The sequence below is a fragment of the Eretmochelys imbricata genome, chromosome 14 (genome assembly GCF_965152235.1).
Source record: "Eretmochelys imbricata isolate rEreImb1 chromosome 14, rEreImb1.hap1, whole genome shotgun sequence".
Taxonomy (NCBI): Eukaryota; Metazoa; Chordata; order Testudines; family Cheloniidae; genus Eretmochelys; species Eretmochelys imbricata.
Window position 1 is genome coordinate 42,927,861 of NC_135585.1, and position 16,792 is coordinate 42,944,652.

The 16,792-nt window shown below is 60.6% G+C and overlaps 1 pseudogene; it reads left to right on the forward strand.

Annotated features, from left to right (window-relative positions):
• The first annotated feature begins 369 nt into the window (after window positions 1–369).
• On the forward strand, window positions 370–12,314 carry LOC144274872 (von Willebrand factor A domain-containing protein 5A-like; annotated as a pseudogene).
• The last annotated feature ends 4,478 nt before the right edge of the window (window positions 12,315–16,792 follow it).

A 16,792-nucleotide genomic window follows, 5' to 3' on the forward strand; every position in this document is an offset into this window, starting at 1 on the left:
GCGGCTCCCTCGCACCCCAAGAAGCAGCTGCTGCAGCAGGAGCCGCCGCCTGTGAATCGGCCGAAGTTTCACGCCGACTCCCTTCCTCCGGGCGGGGAATTAGGCATCAGAGTTCAGTGCCGGGACCAACCGACCCGCCCCCGCGCCCCGCTGGAGCCCTGCCCTGGCCTCAGCCCTTTCCCAGCCTAGGGAGCGCAGCCCAGAGAGGCGGTAAATACCTGCGGGGGGAACGTGGCCTGTCCTGTGGCTGGGAGTTGCAGGCAGATGAATTCAGGCGAGGAGGGAGGCTCACCTGTCTGGCGGGGAGGGGGGGGAATTAGCTGCTGGCCCAACTCCCCGGGGCCTTGGGTGGATTCTCCATCCTGGACCATGTGTGAAGCCAGGCGGGAGGTTTGTCTAGAAATCTGCCTACGTTCCCCCCCCCCCCCCCCGACCCCCCAGGTGATCCCAGTCTCCCCGTCCCACCTTCCAGCTGGGAATTCTCCAGGGGGCTGGAGTGGTGGCGAGCAGAAATGAGACTCGGAGAGTGGGGTTGGGAGCCCCTCTCGCTCACGGCAGCTCTGGCGTTCCTCGCCCCCATCCCACCCTCAGCTCCCCGCTCCTCCGCAGAGACTCCCTGCGCGCCTCAGAGCCAGATTTCTGCTGCGGGAGAAATCAACCGGCTGCCGTCCTCTAACCCCGTCGTAAGGGAGCAAATCCAAGGCCCAGGCCAAACGGCTCGGGGGCGTGGAGCAAGAACGCCGGGAGCCCCTGGGCACAGCCAAGGGCTGGATTTCACCCCCGTTGGGGCGGGGGGTCTATGGCGACTGCTCCAGCCTGGGGTGAAAGCTGAGTAAATAGCAGGGCCGTGTCCCTGCCAAGAATGTCCAGGAGCTGGAGCCTGCTCCACAAACCTCTGCTTCTCTGCAGGGCGACAGTGGGGAGAAGGGCCTAGCCGGGTTAACAACCCCCCAGTGACCGAGCTGGGTCCCCTGCAACCCCTGTCGCTGTTCCAGGGGCCCCCCCAGGGGCTGGGGATAAAACCCAGCAGTCCTGGCTCCCAGCCCCCTCATTCTAACGCACGAGTCCCCCATCCCCCTTCATTCCGTCTGTCTGTCTGACCCCTGCACCTCTCCTTCCTTCCATCTGTCCATCCATCCCCATACACCCCCCTATGTTTCTCTCTCCATCCCCCAACTGCCAGCTGTACCCCAGTCCCTGCCTGCCCCTCCCTGCGGGGGGCTGGCGCAGTTGCAGCAGAGCCGTGACTCTGATCTTAGGAGCTTGGGCCTGTGGGACTCCCTGCCACAGGACCTGGCTGAGCAGAGGGGTGGGGCTGGGGTCTCAGAGCCATCGCCGAGTGTGTGTGTGTGTGTGTGGGGGGGTGTCAGGGCACCCTGTGCCCATCAGATTCCATGGGAACCCCGTATCTCACCCCCCAACCTTCCCCTCACACAGATCCCCGACCCCAGAGCCGAGATGATAAGTTGCAGCCTCCTGACCAGCTCCAAGGAGCCGGGTGAGTCAGGGCTGCGGGGGAGGGTTGCCCCATGGCTGACGTGGCTCCTCCCCCCGGTGCCCGTGGGGGGCCTGTGGCTGATGTCCCCCTCCCCCCAGTGCCCCTGCACCGCAGCTCGGTGTCGGTGTTGATCTGAGGCTTTGTGGCGGACATGGGCTGCCAGCTGCTCTGCAGGAACGAGGAGCCGGGGCCCGTGGAGTCTGTGTTCAAATTCCCCGTGGACGCCGAGGGAGGCGGCTGTCGACGCCTTCCAGGCCTGGCTGCAGGGGGCCTGGATCCAGGCCCAGCTCCAGGAGAAGAGGTAGGTGCTGGGGGCAAGGGTCCCGGGGGGGAGAGAGGAGGGGACCGGGCTGAAGGGATCTCGGGGTGACCCCATCTCTCCCAGCGGGTGCATGAGCTGTACAGGGATGTGCTGGTTGGGGGGGGCAGGGGATCTTGGGGGACAGGGATCTCGGGGTGACCCTGTCTTTCCTGGCAGGCACAGGAGCTGTACGGGGACGGGGCCACCCGCTACGTGCTACCGACCGTGCTACACCCTCGCTACACGCCCCACAGTGAGACCCACAGATCCCCCTGCGCCTCTGCTACATGCCCCACTGTGAGACCCACAGATCCCCCTGTCCCCACTCCGTGCCCTCCGGTGAGACCCACAGATCCCCTACCCCCATCACTGTGACACCAACAGACCCCCGCCCACCCCGCACATGCCCCATGGTGAGACCCACAGATCCCCCCATACTCCCCTGTACCCCAGCTGTGTGCTTCCAGCCATGCTGCACCCCTTTTACATACCCCATGTTGAGACCAGACCTTTAGGTGCCCTAGATCCCGCATAGCTCCCTGTACCACGTAGCCCCCAGAACCCCAGCTACACACCCCACTGTGAGTGACCCCGCAGCCTGTACCCCCTGAAACCTCCATAGCCCCTTCTACGTACCCCACAGTGAAAGACCCATATAGCCCCCATAATGCCCCATAGGCCACTACTGTCTTCCCTGAGGTAAGTGTGCCCCACCCCCCCAGGGTCTGCAGTCCCCGCCCCAGGGTATATGACCCACCCCAGCCATCCCAAAATCCCCTGATATCCAAGCCCAATACCCCCCCCAATAACTCATACCCCCCATCTTCCCCCCACTCTCCCAGCCCCCTGGCCCTCACCCCTGTGTCTCTCTCTGCAGGGTGGGATGGGGAGAACATCACCCAGGAGGTCCCACGGGTCCTCCAGGGGGAGCTGCCCTACACCCTGAGCCGAAGCGCCATGCTGCAGTCGCCCCACGGCATCGACCACGTGCTCTCCAACTGCCCCCTCACCCCCCTGAGCTATACAGCCGGGAACCTAACCACTGCCCAGGTAAGGGCTCACCTGGACACCTGGGTCCCAGCCATCCCTGCTGGGAGGAGGGTGCTGGGGGTGGGGCAGGGGGAGGGTTCTGGGCTGAGGGGTGGGTTCCAGGGAACGGGGCTGTGGGTGGGGGGAAGGTCCCGGGGGTGAGAGATGTGGTGTAGGGCGGGGTGGGTCCCGAAAGGGGGAGCATGGGCCAGACTCTTTGGGTGATTGAGGGGGTGGGGGATCGAGTGACAGCAACGGATCTGGGGAATTTCCCAGAAATCTGCCAGTTTGGGGATGAAATCCCTGGCAGTCGCTGGGCTCTGTAAGTCTTTAGTGTCTGGGATTTTCCCTCTTCTTGTTTCTCAATGGAAGTAAATGGAGGTGGGGGGACCAGGAAAATGTCACCCCCAAATTGGAAAGATTTAGACTCCCCCAAAATGTCAAACTTTTGCAATTTTTCACCAGGAAAAGCCAAGTTCCCACGTTGGCCTTTGGGGTTGTTTTTCCTTCTCTTTTCTCCACCTAACCCGGGGGGCCCAGCCAGCGTTCCCAGGGTCTGCCCCTCACCCCGTCTCCATTGGGGGGTGCCGAGCCGGGCGCGAGAGCCAGCGGGACCCTGCCCCCCCCCCCGGAACCGTGTGGAGGTGACTGTGTGTCTGTCGCCCCCCAGGTGTCGCTGGCCCAGGCCCCCCCGTGGGACAGGGAGTTGGAGCTGCTGGTGTATTACACGGAGCCACCCAAACCCAGCGCGGTGCTGGAGGCCGGGCTGCCCGGAGCCGAGCCAGGTGCGGGAGGGGATCCTGAACCCTACTACCCCTGGGCGGGGGCGCAGAGGGGGATCCATAGGGTGGGAATCTGGGGAGGGTGAGGTAGGTGCTGAGCGGTGACATAGGATCGGGGGGGGGCATGGTGCAATGAGGGGGATGATGGGGGAATGGGGAGTCCTAGGGCTGCTGTAGGTGGGTGCTGGGGGAATCTGGAGGCAGGCGAGGGTGGGGGGACAGGAGCGGGAGATCTTGGCAGAGCTGGCGTTGGCAGGACGGGGTGTCTGGGAGCAGGCGGGCACTGGTGAGCACTGCAGGTTTGGGAGGCATGGGGGAGAACTGGGGATGGGAGAGCAGGCACTGGGGGGCTGGGTACGGGGGTGGGGGGGATTTAAGGGGAGAGGGGGTGGGGAGGGACAGAGCAGTGGGGGTGGGTCTCTGGGGACAGTCATGGGGCTCTGAGGGGGTGGCTCACAGCGTTTCGACCCCATGCCCACCCTGTTTGGGGGCTGGCCCCCATCTCCCCGCAGGCTCCCGATGGGCGACCCAGCCGTGATGATGACCCTGCTGCCCAGAGTGCCCGAGGTGGTGCCGGCCCAGAGCCAGCCGGGGAGTTCGTCCTCCTGCTGGGCCGCTCCAGCAGCACGGCCTGCCCCATGGACACAGAGACCTGTCTCGCCAGCGCATCAACAGCACTAAGGGACGCGCTAGATGGGCCTGTGGGGCCGTGCCGGGGGAGCAGCCCAGGCTGGCTGGGCCCGTGGGGCTGACTCTCCATCCGTCTGTCTGTCCCCAGGAGACCCTGGTCCTCCTGTTGAAGAGTTTGCCCCTGGGCTGTTATTTCAACATCTATGGCTTTGGGTCTGAGTTCGAGTCCTTCTACCCGTGAGTCCGAAGGGCAGGGAGGGGGCTGTCTGGGTTAGGGGGCAAGGCTGGTTAGCGGACAGAGGGTGTCTCTTAGTTAGGGGGCAGGGTGTGTCTGTGGGTTGGGGTCAGGGCATGTCTGTTTGTTGGGGGCAGGGGGTGTCGGTGGGTTGGGGACAGGGCTGGTTAGGGGGCAGGGCATGTCTTGTCTGTTGGGGGCAGGGCTGGTTAGGGGGCAGGGGGTGTCTGGGGCTTGGGGCAGGGCTGGTTAGGGGGTGTCAGTGGGTTGCGGGTCAGGGCATGTCTGTTGCGGGCAGGGCTGGTTAGGGGGCAGGGGTGTTGGTGGGTGAGGGGGCAGGGCTGGTTAGGGGGCAGGGTGTGTCTGTGGGTTGGGGGCAGGGCTGGTTGGGGGACAGGGGTGTCGGTGGGTGAGGGGGCAGGGCTGGTTAGGGGGCAGGGTGTGTCTGTGGGTTGGGGGTCAGGGCATGTCTGTTGGTTGGGGGCAGGGCTGGCTGGGGGACAGGGGTGTCGGTGGGTTGGGGGCAGGGCTGGTTAGGGGACGGGGTGTGTCTGTGGGTTGGGAGCCAGGGCAGGGCTGGTTAGGGGACAGGGGTGTCGGTGGGTGAGGGGGCAGGGCTGGTTGGGGGACAGGGGTGTCGGTGGGTGAGGGGGCAGGGCTGGTTGGGGGACAGGGGTGTCGGTGGGTGAGGGGGCAGGGCTGGTTAGGGGACAGGGGTGTCGGTGGGTTGGGGGCAGGGCTGGCTGGGGGACAGGGGTGTCGGTGGGTGAGGGGGCAGGGCTGGTTGGGGGCAGGGTGTCCCTGGCTCCGGCTGTCCCAGCCCCAGACCTGTCGGCGCCCCCCGCAGGCAGAGCGTGGAGAATACCCAGCAGACCAAGGCCGAGTCCCTGCAGCGCCTCCAGCTGCCCCAGGCTAACCTGGGGGGCACCGAGATCTTGGAGCCGCTACGAGCCGTTTACCGCAGCCCCTGCCGGGACGGGCACCCACGCCAGGTGCTGGGGCACCGGGGCCAGCCGGAGGGGCATCCTGGGGCGGGCCTGGAGAGTGATTGTGGGGCCGAGGGGTGATGTGGGGGGTCGCAGAGAGGGATGCGGGCCTGCGGGGACAGACTCACAGACTTTCAGGACAGAAGGGACCGTCCTGACCATCTCATCAGGCCCCAGCTCCTCGCTCCCCCCGGGGACAGCCCCGCCCCTCAGGCTGAGTCACCGGCACCCCCAAACCCTGAGTTACAGGCTTCAGATCACAGCGACTCCCCCCAGTTGCTCCGGTTCAAAGCAGTGAGTGCCCCAGGCTGCCGAGGGAGACCAACCCCCTCGGGTCTCTGCCAGTCTGAGCCAGGGGAAAATCCCTTCCCCACCCCAAACGTGGGGGTCAGCTTGCCCGGAGGATGGGGGCAAGACCCCCCCCCAGCCAGCCCCCTGGGAAGGATTCTCTGCAATAACTCTGAGCGCCCCCCCACTCCCAGTGCCCCGCTGCCTCCCATGGGGTGTTTGCTCCCAGCTGTCGCTGTGGGCCATACGCCATTACAGGCCCCTCTTTGCCCACCTTCCCCCCCACACTCCCCTCAGAGGCTGTTCAAGGGGGAGACCCTGGGAGAGGGGATCGGAGAGGGGCTGGGGGCCCTGGGGGGCAGCCGAGCGGGGCCAAGGGGTTGCTCAGAGTGGGCCTGGGGCTCTGGGCCAGATGGGGGCCACTGCCCCTGGGGGTGTGAGCAGGGCGTGGCACGTAGCAACCCGGGGGGGAGGTACCTCTGTATAGAGCTGGAGGGGCAGCGCTTTGTGCTGTGCCCAGCTCTGGGGGGTGCCCTGCAGCCGGGAGGGGCAGGGAAGTCACTGGTGGGGGGTCAGGAGGGAGCTCCTGGAAAAGTGGCCACAGCAGTCGGTGGGTTCTTGTCTCCAGGGGCCGGTGAACAGGTGATGGTTTGGGGTCATGCCTCGGGGTTGGGGGTCACAGAGATAGGGGAGGTCAGCAGTCCCCGTCTGTCAGCCCCTCAGGGGAGATCTCTGGGAGGGGAGGGATGGGGCTGGGGGTCTCTGGGAATGTCAGTGGGGCAGACTCTCCAAGGGGCTGCTCCCGTTCCCAACAGGGAGGGGGTGTCTCTGAGGAGGTTGGGGTCCCTGGCTCTGACAGCGTCTCTCCCCCCCTCAGCTGTTCGTGTTTACGGATGGGGAGGTAGAGAACACCCAGGACATAATCGCAGAGGACCCACAGGTAACTGGGGGTGCCTAACCCCCCCCCAGCCCTGCCCCCATTAGCATTGCCATCATGTGGACCCCCACCACCATAGTGCCCAACATCTGCCCAACCCTTTGCCTCACCCTGCCTTCCAGTCCCACGAGCATGGGGAGCCCCCCCCCCAGTCCAGCCAGCCCTACTGGCCCCCCTCCAACTGCCCTGCCCCCACCCAGCACTGGATGGGCCCCACCAGCTCTGCCCCTCCCCCTCCGGTCTCTGCCCCCCCCCCCCCAGGTGCTTCTCCTTCGGCATTGGGGACGGGGCCTCCACGGCTCTGATCAAAGACATTGCTCGGGCAGTCGGGGGCAGCGCCAAGTTCATCACCGGACAGGACCGCATGCAGCCCAAGGTGAGAACCCAGCAATCCTGGCTCCCAGCTCCCCCACTCTAGCCTACTAGACCCCACTCCCCTCCAGAGCTGGTGACAGGACCCAGGTGTCCTGGCCCACCGTGTGTGCCGGTTCCCCGCCAGGTGCCGCAGTCTCTGAAGTGGGCCCTGCAGCTGGCAGTGACCGGGATCTCACTGAGCTGGGATCTGCCCCCTGGGATCCAGGCGGAGCTGCTGCACTGGGACCCCGAGGTGATCTTTGCTGGGCAGCGGTGCCTTGTCTACGCCCAGCTCCGCGGGCAGCCCCAGGTGGGAGAGCGAGGTCCCCCGAACTGGGGTGCCCCCAGGGCTCGGGGTCAGTGACTGAGGCAGGAGCCCCACAGTCCCCTCCTGGGCGATAACTCTGGCCTCTAATGATGGTCATTGGCTGGAGCTCCCCGAGCTACCCCAGCCCCATTGTTCTGAATGGGGAGAGTTCACTCTGACCCCTAACGATGGCCATTGGGCCAGGGATCTCTGTGTTACCGCAGCCCCATTGATCTGTGTTGGAATTGTTAAATCTGACCCCTAATGATGGCCATTGGGCGGCAGGTCTCTGTACCAGCCTGGCTGCATTGATCTCAGGGCAGGTCTACACTATAAGTTTTCATCGGTGCAGCTGCACCGCTGTAGCACATCTGGTGAAGACGCTCTAAGCTGACGGGAGAAGCTTTCTTGCCAACGTAGCACCGTCTGCACAGGGGGCTAAGGTCCGTGTAACTACGCCACTCATGGGTGTGGATTTTTCATGCCCCTGAGCGATGTAGTTCTACCAAGGTATGTAGTGTAGACGAGACCTCGGTGGGGATCGATAACTCTGATCTCTAATGATAGCCACTGGGCTGGAAGTCTCTGAGCTGCCCCAGCCCCATTGAGCTCAATGGGGATTGTTATCTCTGGACCCTAATGACGGCCATTGGGCTTACTAAGCCAGCCCCCCAAGTGGTGTTCATTGGGTGTATTTGCCCCCTTTGTTCTGTAAGCTGGGTCTGAGGGGTCCCAGGGCATCTTCTCCCCCCTTGCATTCTACCTCTGACCACCTTTCTTTCCCCACAGCCCCCAGACATTCCCATGGGGGGCATCACCCTGCAGTATCACATCCAGGACCAGACCTACAAGGAGACGCCGCAGTTCTCCCTGCAGCCACAGGATGGAGACAGGTGACAGCAATGCTCCCCTGGCTCCCATCCCCCACCCCAGGCAGCTGTGTCCTGCCCCCCCACATCCTCACCCCAGCAGCACAGAGACAGGATGGGACCAGCCCCCCTTCTGTGACCACTAGACCCCACTCCCTTCCCGGGGCCAGGATAGAACCCAGGAGTCCTGGCACCCACCCACCTCCATCCCACTAGACCCTGCTCCCCTCTCCGTAGCGGCTAGAACTCAGGTGTCCAGGGCTGACCCTGTGAATCTCTCTCCCTGGCACAGGCTGCCCGTTCATCGGCTGGCCGCCAAGTCGCTGCTGCTGGAGCTGGAGCGGGCCGTGGGCGCGGGGTCGGAGGGGGACGCGCGCCGGGCACTGGAGGCCAGCCTGAGCTCGGGGATCTTCTGCTCCCTCACGGCCTACATGGGGGTTGACATGGAGCGGGGGCAGCTGGTGAGGTGGGATGTCCCGCTGGCAGGTAACCCCCAAAGCAGCTGGGGCTCCTGGCGCCAGGGGAGGACTCAGCATGTGGGGGAAACTCGGGTGGGAGGGGGAACCTGGCACTGGGGGCGGTATGGGGAGGTGGGGGGAACCTGGCGCGAGGGAGGGATCCCAGCACAGGGGGATCCCAGTGTAAGAGGGGGGGACCCAGAAGGGGCATGCAGGGGGCATCATGTTTATGGGGTAATGTCCCTTTGCCCCTCTCCCTGCCCCCCTGACTCCCGGGGGCTGTGCTGCCCCCTCCCTGCTCCAGGGTGACGGCGACCCCAATCCCCATACCTCCGGGGCATGGGGAGAGCAGGGGCACTAGCATGGTGAGACGGGGAGTAGCACCGCCCCCCACCCCAGCCGGAAGAGAGGGGTCTGTGCCAGACAGACAGACAGAAGTAGACAGGCATGCGGAGACCCAGAGTCAGACAGGGACAGAGACCGAGAATCAGCCGACAGACCCAGACGGGGACAGGACGGAGAGACGCAGAGAGAGAAACAGACCCAGTCAGACAGACAGACCGACCCGGGCAGATGCAGGGACAGGAGGGGCGGGCACATTGCTGTCATGAGCAGACCTGGCTAGTAGGGGCCTCTCGCCCCCCAGCATCCTGCCCTCATCCATGGAGTGCAGCACCCACCCCTGCATCCCCTGGGGCTGGAGGAGGGGTCCTGGCTGGGGGGAGAAGAATGGGGCTGTGGGGACTGGATCTGGGGGTCACAGCCAGGGGGGAAGGGGAAGAGCTGGGAGATCCTGGCTGTGATGGAGCTGCGGGGAGAGGAGGATGGGGCTGGGTGTGGGGGGGTCCCAGCTCGGGGAAAGGGGCTGGGGGGTATGGAGGAGGGGTCCCAGCGGTGCGTTGGCTCTAAGTGCCTGGGGAGGGACGGAATTCTCTTCCCTCCCTTTGCTTCTCTGGGTCTGTTTTCGTGTCCGTCTGTCTCTGTGTCTGTCCATCTACTCGCTAAATTTCGATTTCATCATGGACTATATGGAGGTGATAGACTGGGTCTCCATAGACCCCATCTGCGAGCGGCCGGCGAGCGGAGTGCGCCTGGACGAACCGAACCAGCGCAGCGTCTTCGGGCGCTTGTCCCGTGACTTGGCTGCGGCACGTGAGTACCTCTGCCCCGCATGCCTGCAGCTCCCAAAGTCCAGCGCCGGCCATCTCCTCCCTCGCAAGCGCCTGTCCTGGCTCCATGGCCTCCCAAAGCTCAGCCGGGGGGGCCCAACACAAGGGCAGACAGTCCTGCAATCAGGGGGCCCCACCGGAGACGGCACCCCAGAACGGTGAAGGGGGCTGGGAGTCAGGACTCCGGGGGTGGGCAAACGCCAGGGTGACGCTTCATCGGGTTAGAGACCCATGTGCCCTGAAGGTCACGGAGCTGTGCAAGTCTTTAGAAACGACATAGAAAACGAAGGAAATTCCTGGGTGAAAAACCTTTGTGTCGCTGAGGGAGGGGGAATTCTTGGCTGTTTTTTTTAGTGTTGTGAAGCAAATTATCTCGAAAGAAAATGACTAAAAAAATAAGGAAACCCCCAGGCAAAAAACTCTGTGAAGGTGGAATTTGGGGTGTGAGTTTGTGTCAGTGAGCTAAGGGGGTGTGTGTGGGGCAGGGATCAATAGTTTTTCGTAATAGGAATGTCTCTGAGCAGTTTTCTCTGAAATAAAGCCAGAGGGAAATTCCCAGGCAAAAAAACCTTGTGAAGCTGGGTCTGAGCTTGGAGGTTTGTACAGGCGAGTTCAGGGGCAAAAGTCTTTCTTGGCACCTTCTGGTTTATAAACGAAGAAACCCACGAAAGGCAGAAATTTTAAAGTTACCTTAAAACCTGCATTTGGAGAGTCTGGAAATACAAAGTGACTGTAGCCCAGATAACGTTAACTCTGCCCCGTAACCCTGGCCCATGCATGGCTATAATATCATATAAACTCTGTAACATCCCATCCCCCGCTACCCCTTTAGACTCTTGTGTCTCTCTCCGGCCATAGGTCTGTATCGCAGGTTGTAGTGGGGGATAGTCCCGGGGACAGACTGTGTTTGAGAAACACCGTGGGGTTGTGGAATTAATGCCTGGGCAGGAACAGTCACAGGGAGTTGGGTGCCCATCTCGGATTGAAAGTTAATTGTCATCCCATGGGTGCAAGAAGGGGCAGAGTTAAGGATGACTGTGGTGGGGTTAAGGGTGCAGAAGAGCAGGTTAAGGACACCCATAGAGGGACAGAGTTAAGGCCACACAGAGGGTGACCGTTAAGGCTGTTGGCTGTCCCCCAGCCTGGACAGGCCATGTCGCTGTTCGGTACCCACAACCCTGTGCCAGCCCCATCTCCCTGTGTCTCTCCCCAGAGCGGGCACCGGAGGAGTCTCCCTTGCTGAGGCTGGTGTCTCTGCAAAATGCCGACGTCTTGTGGAACCTGGACCCCTGGCTGGCTGCTGTGCTGGGGGTGAGCGAGACTGACGCCAGGGGGAGGATACCCAGTGAGGTGAACGGGGGTGCAGAGGAGAGGGGAGAGATCTGGGGCAGGTGCCATTGATTGGGCCTGTTCTCTGCTCCCAGATGAGATTGGGGGCGACCCATTCGGGGGGGGAGTCTGAGGGTGACTGGATTAAAGGACCCCTGAACCTGGAGCCCAGTGGGCGAGACGGGCCCAGATCGGGGGGCTGGGAACCCCCTAATGGGGTCGGAGCATTGGATCGAGGGGGCCCAGGGCCAGATGTAGGCGCCCAAGTTGGGCCCTGTCTCAGGCCATCTCTCTACTCCCTGGACACGGCACTGGGCATCTGGGTAGAGGGTCCATGGTGCTGGAGCGGGGGCCATAGGAACCCTCCGAGTCGGGGTGGGGGGATGGAGTAGGGGGTCCCTAGAGAAGGGGGAGGGCTGGGTGAGGGATGGAGGTCAGGGGAGGGGGCCAGGCTGGGCGCTGACTCAGGCTGTCTCTATCCTGCCCCCCACAGGACGTGACCCCCAGCATCTGGGCCACGGTGCTGGCCATGGTCTGGCTACACGACTGGGCCGTGGGGTAGCGTGACGAGTCGAGCTGCTGGAGGCCAAGGCTGTGGTCTGGGTGCAGGACTGAGCAGGTGAGAGGGGGCCTGGTGGGTGGGGTGCAGGGACAGTGTCCAAGGTCTCAACCCTGAGAGTCCCTGCCCCATGGGGCCCCTGAGCTTGGGCCCCAGGAACCTCCATCCTCATGGCCCAGAGCCATGAGCCTGCCCCCCATGTCCTATAGCCCAGCCCCCTTCAGGGCCCTGAGAGCCTGTGCCCCATGGGTCCCCATTCCTGAGATTCCTGCCCCCCAGGGTCCCACAGCCCAGCCCTCGAGAGCCCCCGTCCCCAGCCTCTCCCCATCCCAATCCCAGCACCCTTCCGGGGTTTCCATGCCCCGCCCCCCAGCACCTTTACTTCCCAGCTTCCCAACCCCCACACCAGTCCCCCACATGCTGTGAGCTCTGTTCCTTTTGCCCCCAGGCCCTCCCCTCGTTCCCTGGGCTGGTGTCTCTCCAGTGCCCCCCTCTCATTTCAGGGGCCCGGCTAAGCGAGTGCCTGGAAGCCGCCAACGCCCTGCTGGGCTGCAGCGTTGGCCCTGCCATCTTCGGGCTCTGAGCCCCCTCCAGGATCCCCGCACCCACTCCCCAAACTACCCTGGGCGTCCAACTGGGAGCCCGAGGGCCAGCAGGGGACACTGGGTGCAGACCCACCTGGGCGGCCTGTGCCCAGCCCGGAGCAAACCCCCAGCTGGGATCCCATCTCTGCCACCAGTTCGGATGCATCTGCCTCCCACTGAAGAGGAGCGATGGCTGAAGAGGAGCGATGGCTGCCCCCCAGCTCCACCCCACTCTGACCCACTCTTGAGTAACCCCCACGCTGCTCACAGCCACCGCCTCCTCTCTGCATTGTGGGGGAGTCCTCGGGATTGCCTGCATCAGTGTCGCACATCTCTTCCCTTTTTACAAATGATTGAGGGGTCCCTCTATAAACAGCCCCCGGCCCCCACCCCAGAGGTGGCTGCACTGACCTCGCCCTGCATGAGCCATCCAGTGTCAACCTAGTCCCATCTGCATGGAGTTCAGCTACTGGACAGCCAGCCAGACCAACAGGATCTTTCCTTGTCCAAACACAACCTCACTTTGTCGTAATGGCAGTTTTCTCTTCGTTGGACAATCCTGAACGCAAACATGAGCACAGTGATTGGCTTAATTCTTCATTTCCTCTCTGCCTAGGTCCAGACTAGAGCTGGTCAGTCATTTTCCAGCTGAACAGTGCTGTGTTGGCAAGTGCAATTCTGTGGTGAAGGCTGAAAGGTGGAATCAGGCAGCAGATGGAGGAAGCTTGCCCCGTGCTGCGTGTTGTGAATCCCTCCCCGTTCACCAGCTGCTGAATTCTCTACCACAGGAAGAAATGCTTCAAAACCTGACCGTCCATCTTGATGGTTAATGCTCACGCTGTGTCCATCCTGGGCAGCACTGGGCCCTTCTCAGGACATCCTGGGACTCTAGCAAATGATGAAAGACCTCAGCTGGTTAATTCCCTGGAACGAAAGTGCTATTTTTATCAAGAAACTGCAGGAACATACGGAAGAAGCAAACAGTTTTCCCACTTCATGTTAACCAGCACTGACCCCCTTTGAACAGTTTTCACCATATGACTCTGTGCTGGGTGGTGTCCCTATTTCAGCCTTTCCATGTCTGAGAAGGCAACTCAGCAAATTCAATTTACAGCCACATTGCGCAGCGACTCCAGGGAAGGATTAAGATACCAGGTAATGGATTAATTGCCTTAAGGCCTGAAGGAATGCTGCCCTGGGACGGAGATTTCCCCAAAGGCCAGATGGAATTCAGAGATCTTAATTCTCACTTCCCGCTATGAATAATGGAACTTCAATACCAGCAGTGACACCCTGGTCCATTGAAATCAAAGGCGGTTTTGTCTTCGACTTCAACGGGCACAGTATTTCAGCCCATATTACGAGGCTTTCGCAAATTACGAGGCGTTTGCAAATTGAAAATCCCAACCTACTATCCTGTTCCAAACCCAATGAAGTCAGAGGAAAGGCTCTTTCAGAGAGAGCTGGGGAACCAACTCCCATTGAAAACTCCAGCCAGAGTGAGTCTTTCCAGTGGTCTTTAGATAAACTCCGTTGGTAGAAGCTGATTACCTAGCTCCCTTCGGCGCCTTTGGATATCCCAGCTTCCAGCTGACTCCAGTGGACTTTGAAGCAGACCCAGTCTGTATTTCTGAGCCTTTAGATAGATAGATAGATAGATAGATTTGATAAAAAATCCACACACAGAATAACAAAATAAAATCATACAACCGTCTGTACTCACACGTATGTGACCATAAACAGCCTCATGTACTGTAGCACACCCATTGATGTATGAACCCTCCAGCCTATAATGCCCCATCCGTTCCCGTCTGGTCCTGGCTCCTAGGTCCTCTCCTTGGCTCTGGCTGGGCTTGGCATGCTAGCGACTAGAGCAGGGGACTGGCCCATGGCGTTCCCGGGTTCTGTTTTGGTTCCTGGAGGCAAATGTGGGCTAGTGGGTTGAGTCGGGGGGACTGGGACTCAGGACTTCTGGCTTCTACTGTGGTAAAAGCATCACAGAGAAACCAAGACAAGAAACCGATGTAAACACACTGAGCATAGCAGGAGTCACCCGTCAGTCTTATGGGGCCCCAGCAGGTCAGAGTCTTTCCAACGCTTCCGCCAGCCCAGAAGGTCCTGTCCGTCGATGGGTCCGAGTCAGTTCAAGCTCATCCTTTCAGAGCAAAAGTCCTTTCTTTGTTTCCTCGTTTCTGGAAAAGCCAGCTTGACCCAATGTGTGCGAACCCCCGTGAGGGCGTGGAACTTCTGTGGAGCGGATCAGTCTGCGGTGGGGTGTCTACACTGCATTGTAAACCCAGGCTTGTGGACTCGGTGTTTCCAAGCCCGTGCTTGAGTGTCCACGCTGCATTGGAAGCCTGGGTTTACAATGCTGAGTCTGGGTTAGCTGTGCTAACGTGTCCATACTGCACTGTGCAGACCTTCTGACTCGGGTCTGCGGCTTGACCCGCGTCCACACTGCATAATGACAGGGCTTGGACCCGAGTCTCAGTGGGAGTCGGGCTCTGACCCATCCCCCGAGCAGCATCCTAGGACCCTGGGATCCTGAGTGCTTCCTGCGCTGAGTCAGACTGACCTGTGTGCACGCAGAAGGGGGCCTTGGGCTCAGACACGAGTCAGAACCCGGGCGTAGGGTGCAGTGTAGACATAGATGGTGAGCTGCTTTGCTTTACTCACTCCTCCCCTGGTATTTTTGGTTCCTGGAGGAGCTGGTATAGCCCTTTCCCATGGATTTATGTAAAATTCCTGGCCCACAATGATACATAAACTTAATACAGTGTGGTCCTCAAAATATTGATGGGGTGCGATATCTAAGACTGGCCTGCAGAGAGCATCCCAGTGATGCCCTGGATTGGGGAACATGGGTGCTGAGTTCGATTCTCAGCTCTGTCACTGAATCATAGCGTGATCTTGGGTAAGTCTCTTCATTGCTTTGTGCCTCAGTTTCCCCTTTGAAAAATAGGGATGAGGAGATATTCCCACTTCCAGTTGTGCTATGAGGATAACTCGAAAAATACTTGGGAGTCAGACACGACAGTGCTGGGTGCGGTATAATACCTAGGGTAGATACATGATGGGTAACATCTTGGTCAGTTACTGCAGCAGAAATAGTTCTGAGCAAGAAACTTCACGTATCAAATGTATATTTCACACCTCCTCTTGGAATAAATCCTTTAATCTTTGAGTCAGCGAGAGTAAACCTAGACCATTCCTGACAGGTGTTTGTCCAACCTGGTTTTAAAAACCTCCAGTGACGGGGATTTCACAACCTCCCTTGGAAGCCTGGTCCAGAGCTCGATTACCCTGAGAGAGAGAGAGAGAGTTTTCCTAATATCCAACCTGAATCTCTCTTGCTGCAGATTAAGCCCATTGCTGCTTCTCCTCCCTTCAGTGGCAATGGAGAAAAATGGATCACCGTCCTCTTCAGAACAGCCCTTCGCTTATTGGAAGCCTGTTGTCGGGTCCCCCTCAGTCTTCTGGTCTCAAGGCTAAACATGCCCAGTATTTTAACCTTTCCTCACAGGTCAGGTTTTCTAACTCTCTGGTCATTTTTGTTGCTCTCCTCTGGACTCTCTCCAATGTGTCCACATCTTTCCTTAAGTGTGGTGCCAAGAACCGGACACAGTACCCCAGCTGCGGCCTCGTCAGGGCTGAGCAGAGCAGGACAGTTACCTCCCGCGTCTTACACACGACCCTCCTGTTAATACAGCCCAGAATGCGACCAGTGCTAGGGCCTGTGTTACACATGAGGGAAGATGAGATGGTCCCATAGTTTCCAAGGCCAGAAGAGACCAGGGAGTCATCCCCTCCCGTCCACTCCCTATAATGCTGCTTCCCTCTCATTCCTTATCCTTTGCTGCCCTCTGACGACCGCATGAAGCAGCCAGAATTTCATGGAGATCTGCTGTATTCTCCATCTTTTCTCTTTACCAGTTCGCTTCCAAATGCTTCCCATTTGTCAGTCAAAACTCCTGAGCAGCAAGGGCTGGTTGGGGCGCTTGGACTGTGGATGGGATCGCAGCGCCCCAGGCACCCGCTGAGATTTGCCTTTGTATTAAATCACCAGCATGGAACGCACGTAGGCCCCAGTCCTGGTGAGACAGGGCCAATGGGAGGTTGGCCTTTGATCTCAGTGGGGACAGGTTTTGCCCCCACTGTCTATCTAGGTAGGTAAATGCCTCTGAGCACGGTCGTGTCTGAGGACACGCAGGGATGAGATGAGTCCAGTGGAGCTACGGCCGGGTCACACCACCTGGGGATCTGCCCAGCGACTCCAATGGAGCGACGACTGATTGTGGGCCAGATCCTCAGCTGGAGCCAGAGTTTAAAGTTGATATTTTCCAATCCTGACCAGGTGATTTGGACACACAATTCCCATCACATTTAGTTTGAAAACATCAACCTAAGCATCGCGCTCAGTGCCACACAGGGAGTCTGGGGCAAAGCCAGGAACTGAGCTTGGAGTTCCGAGGGCCAG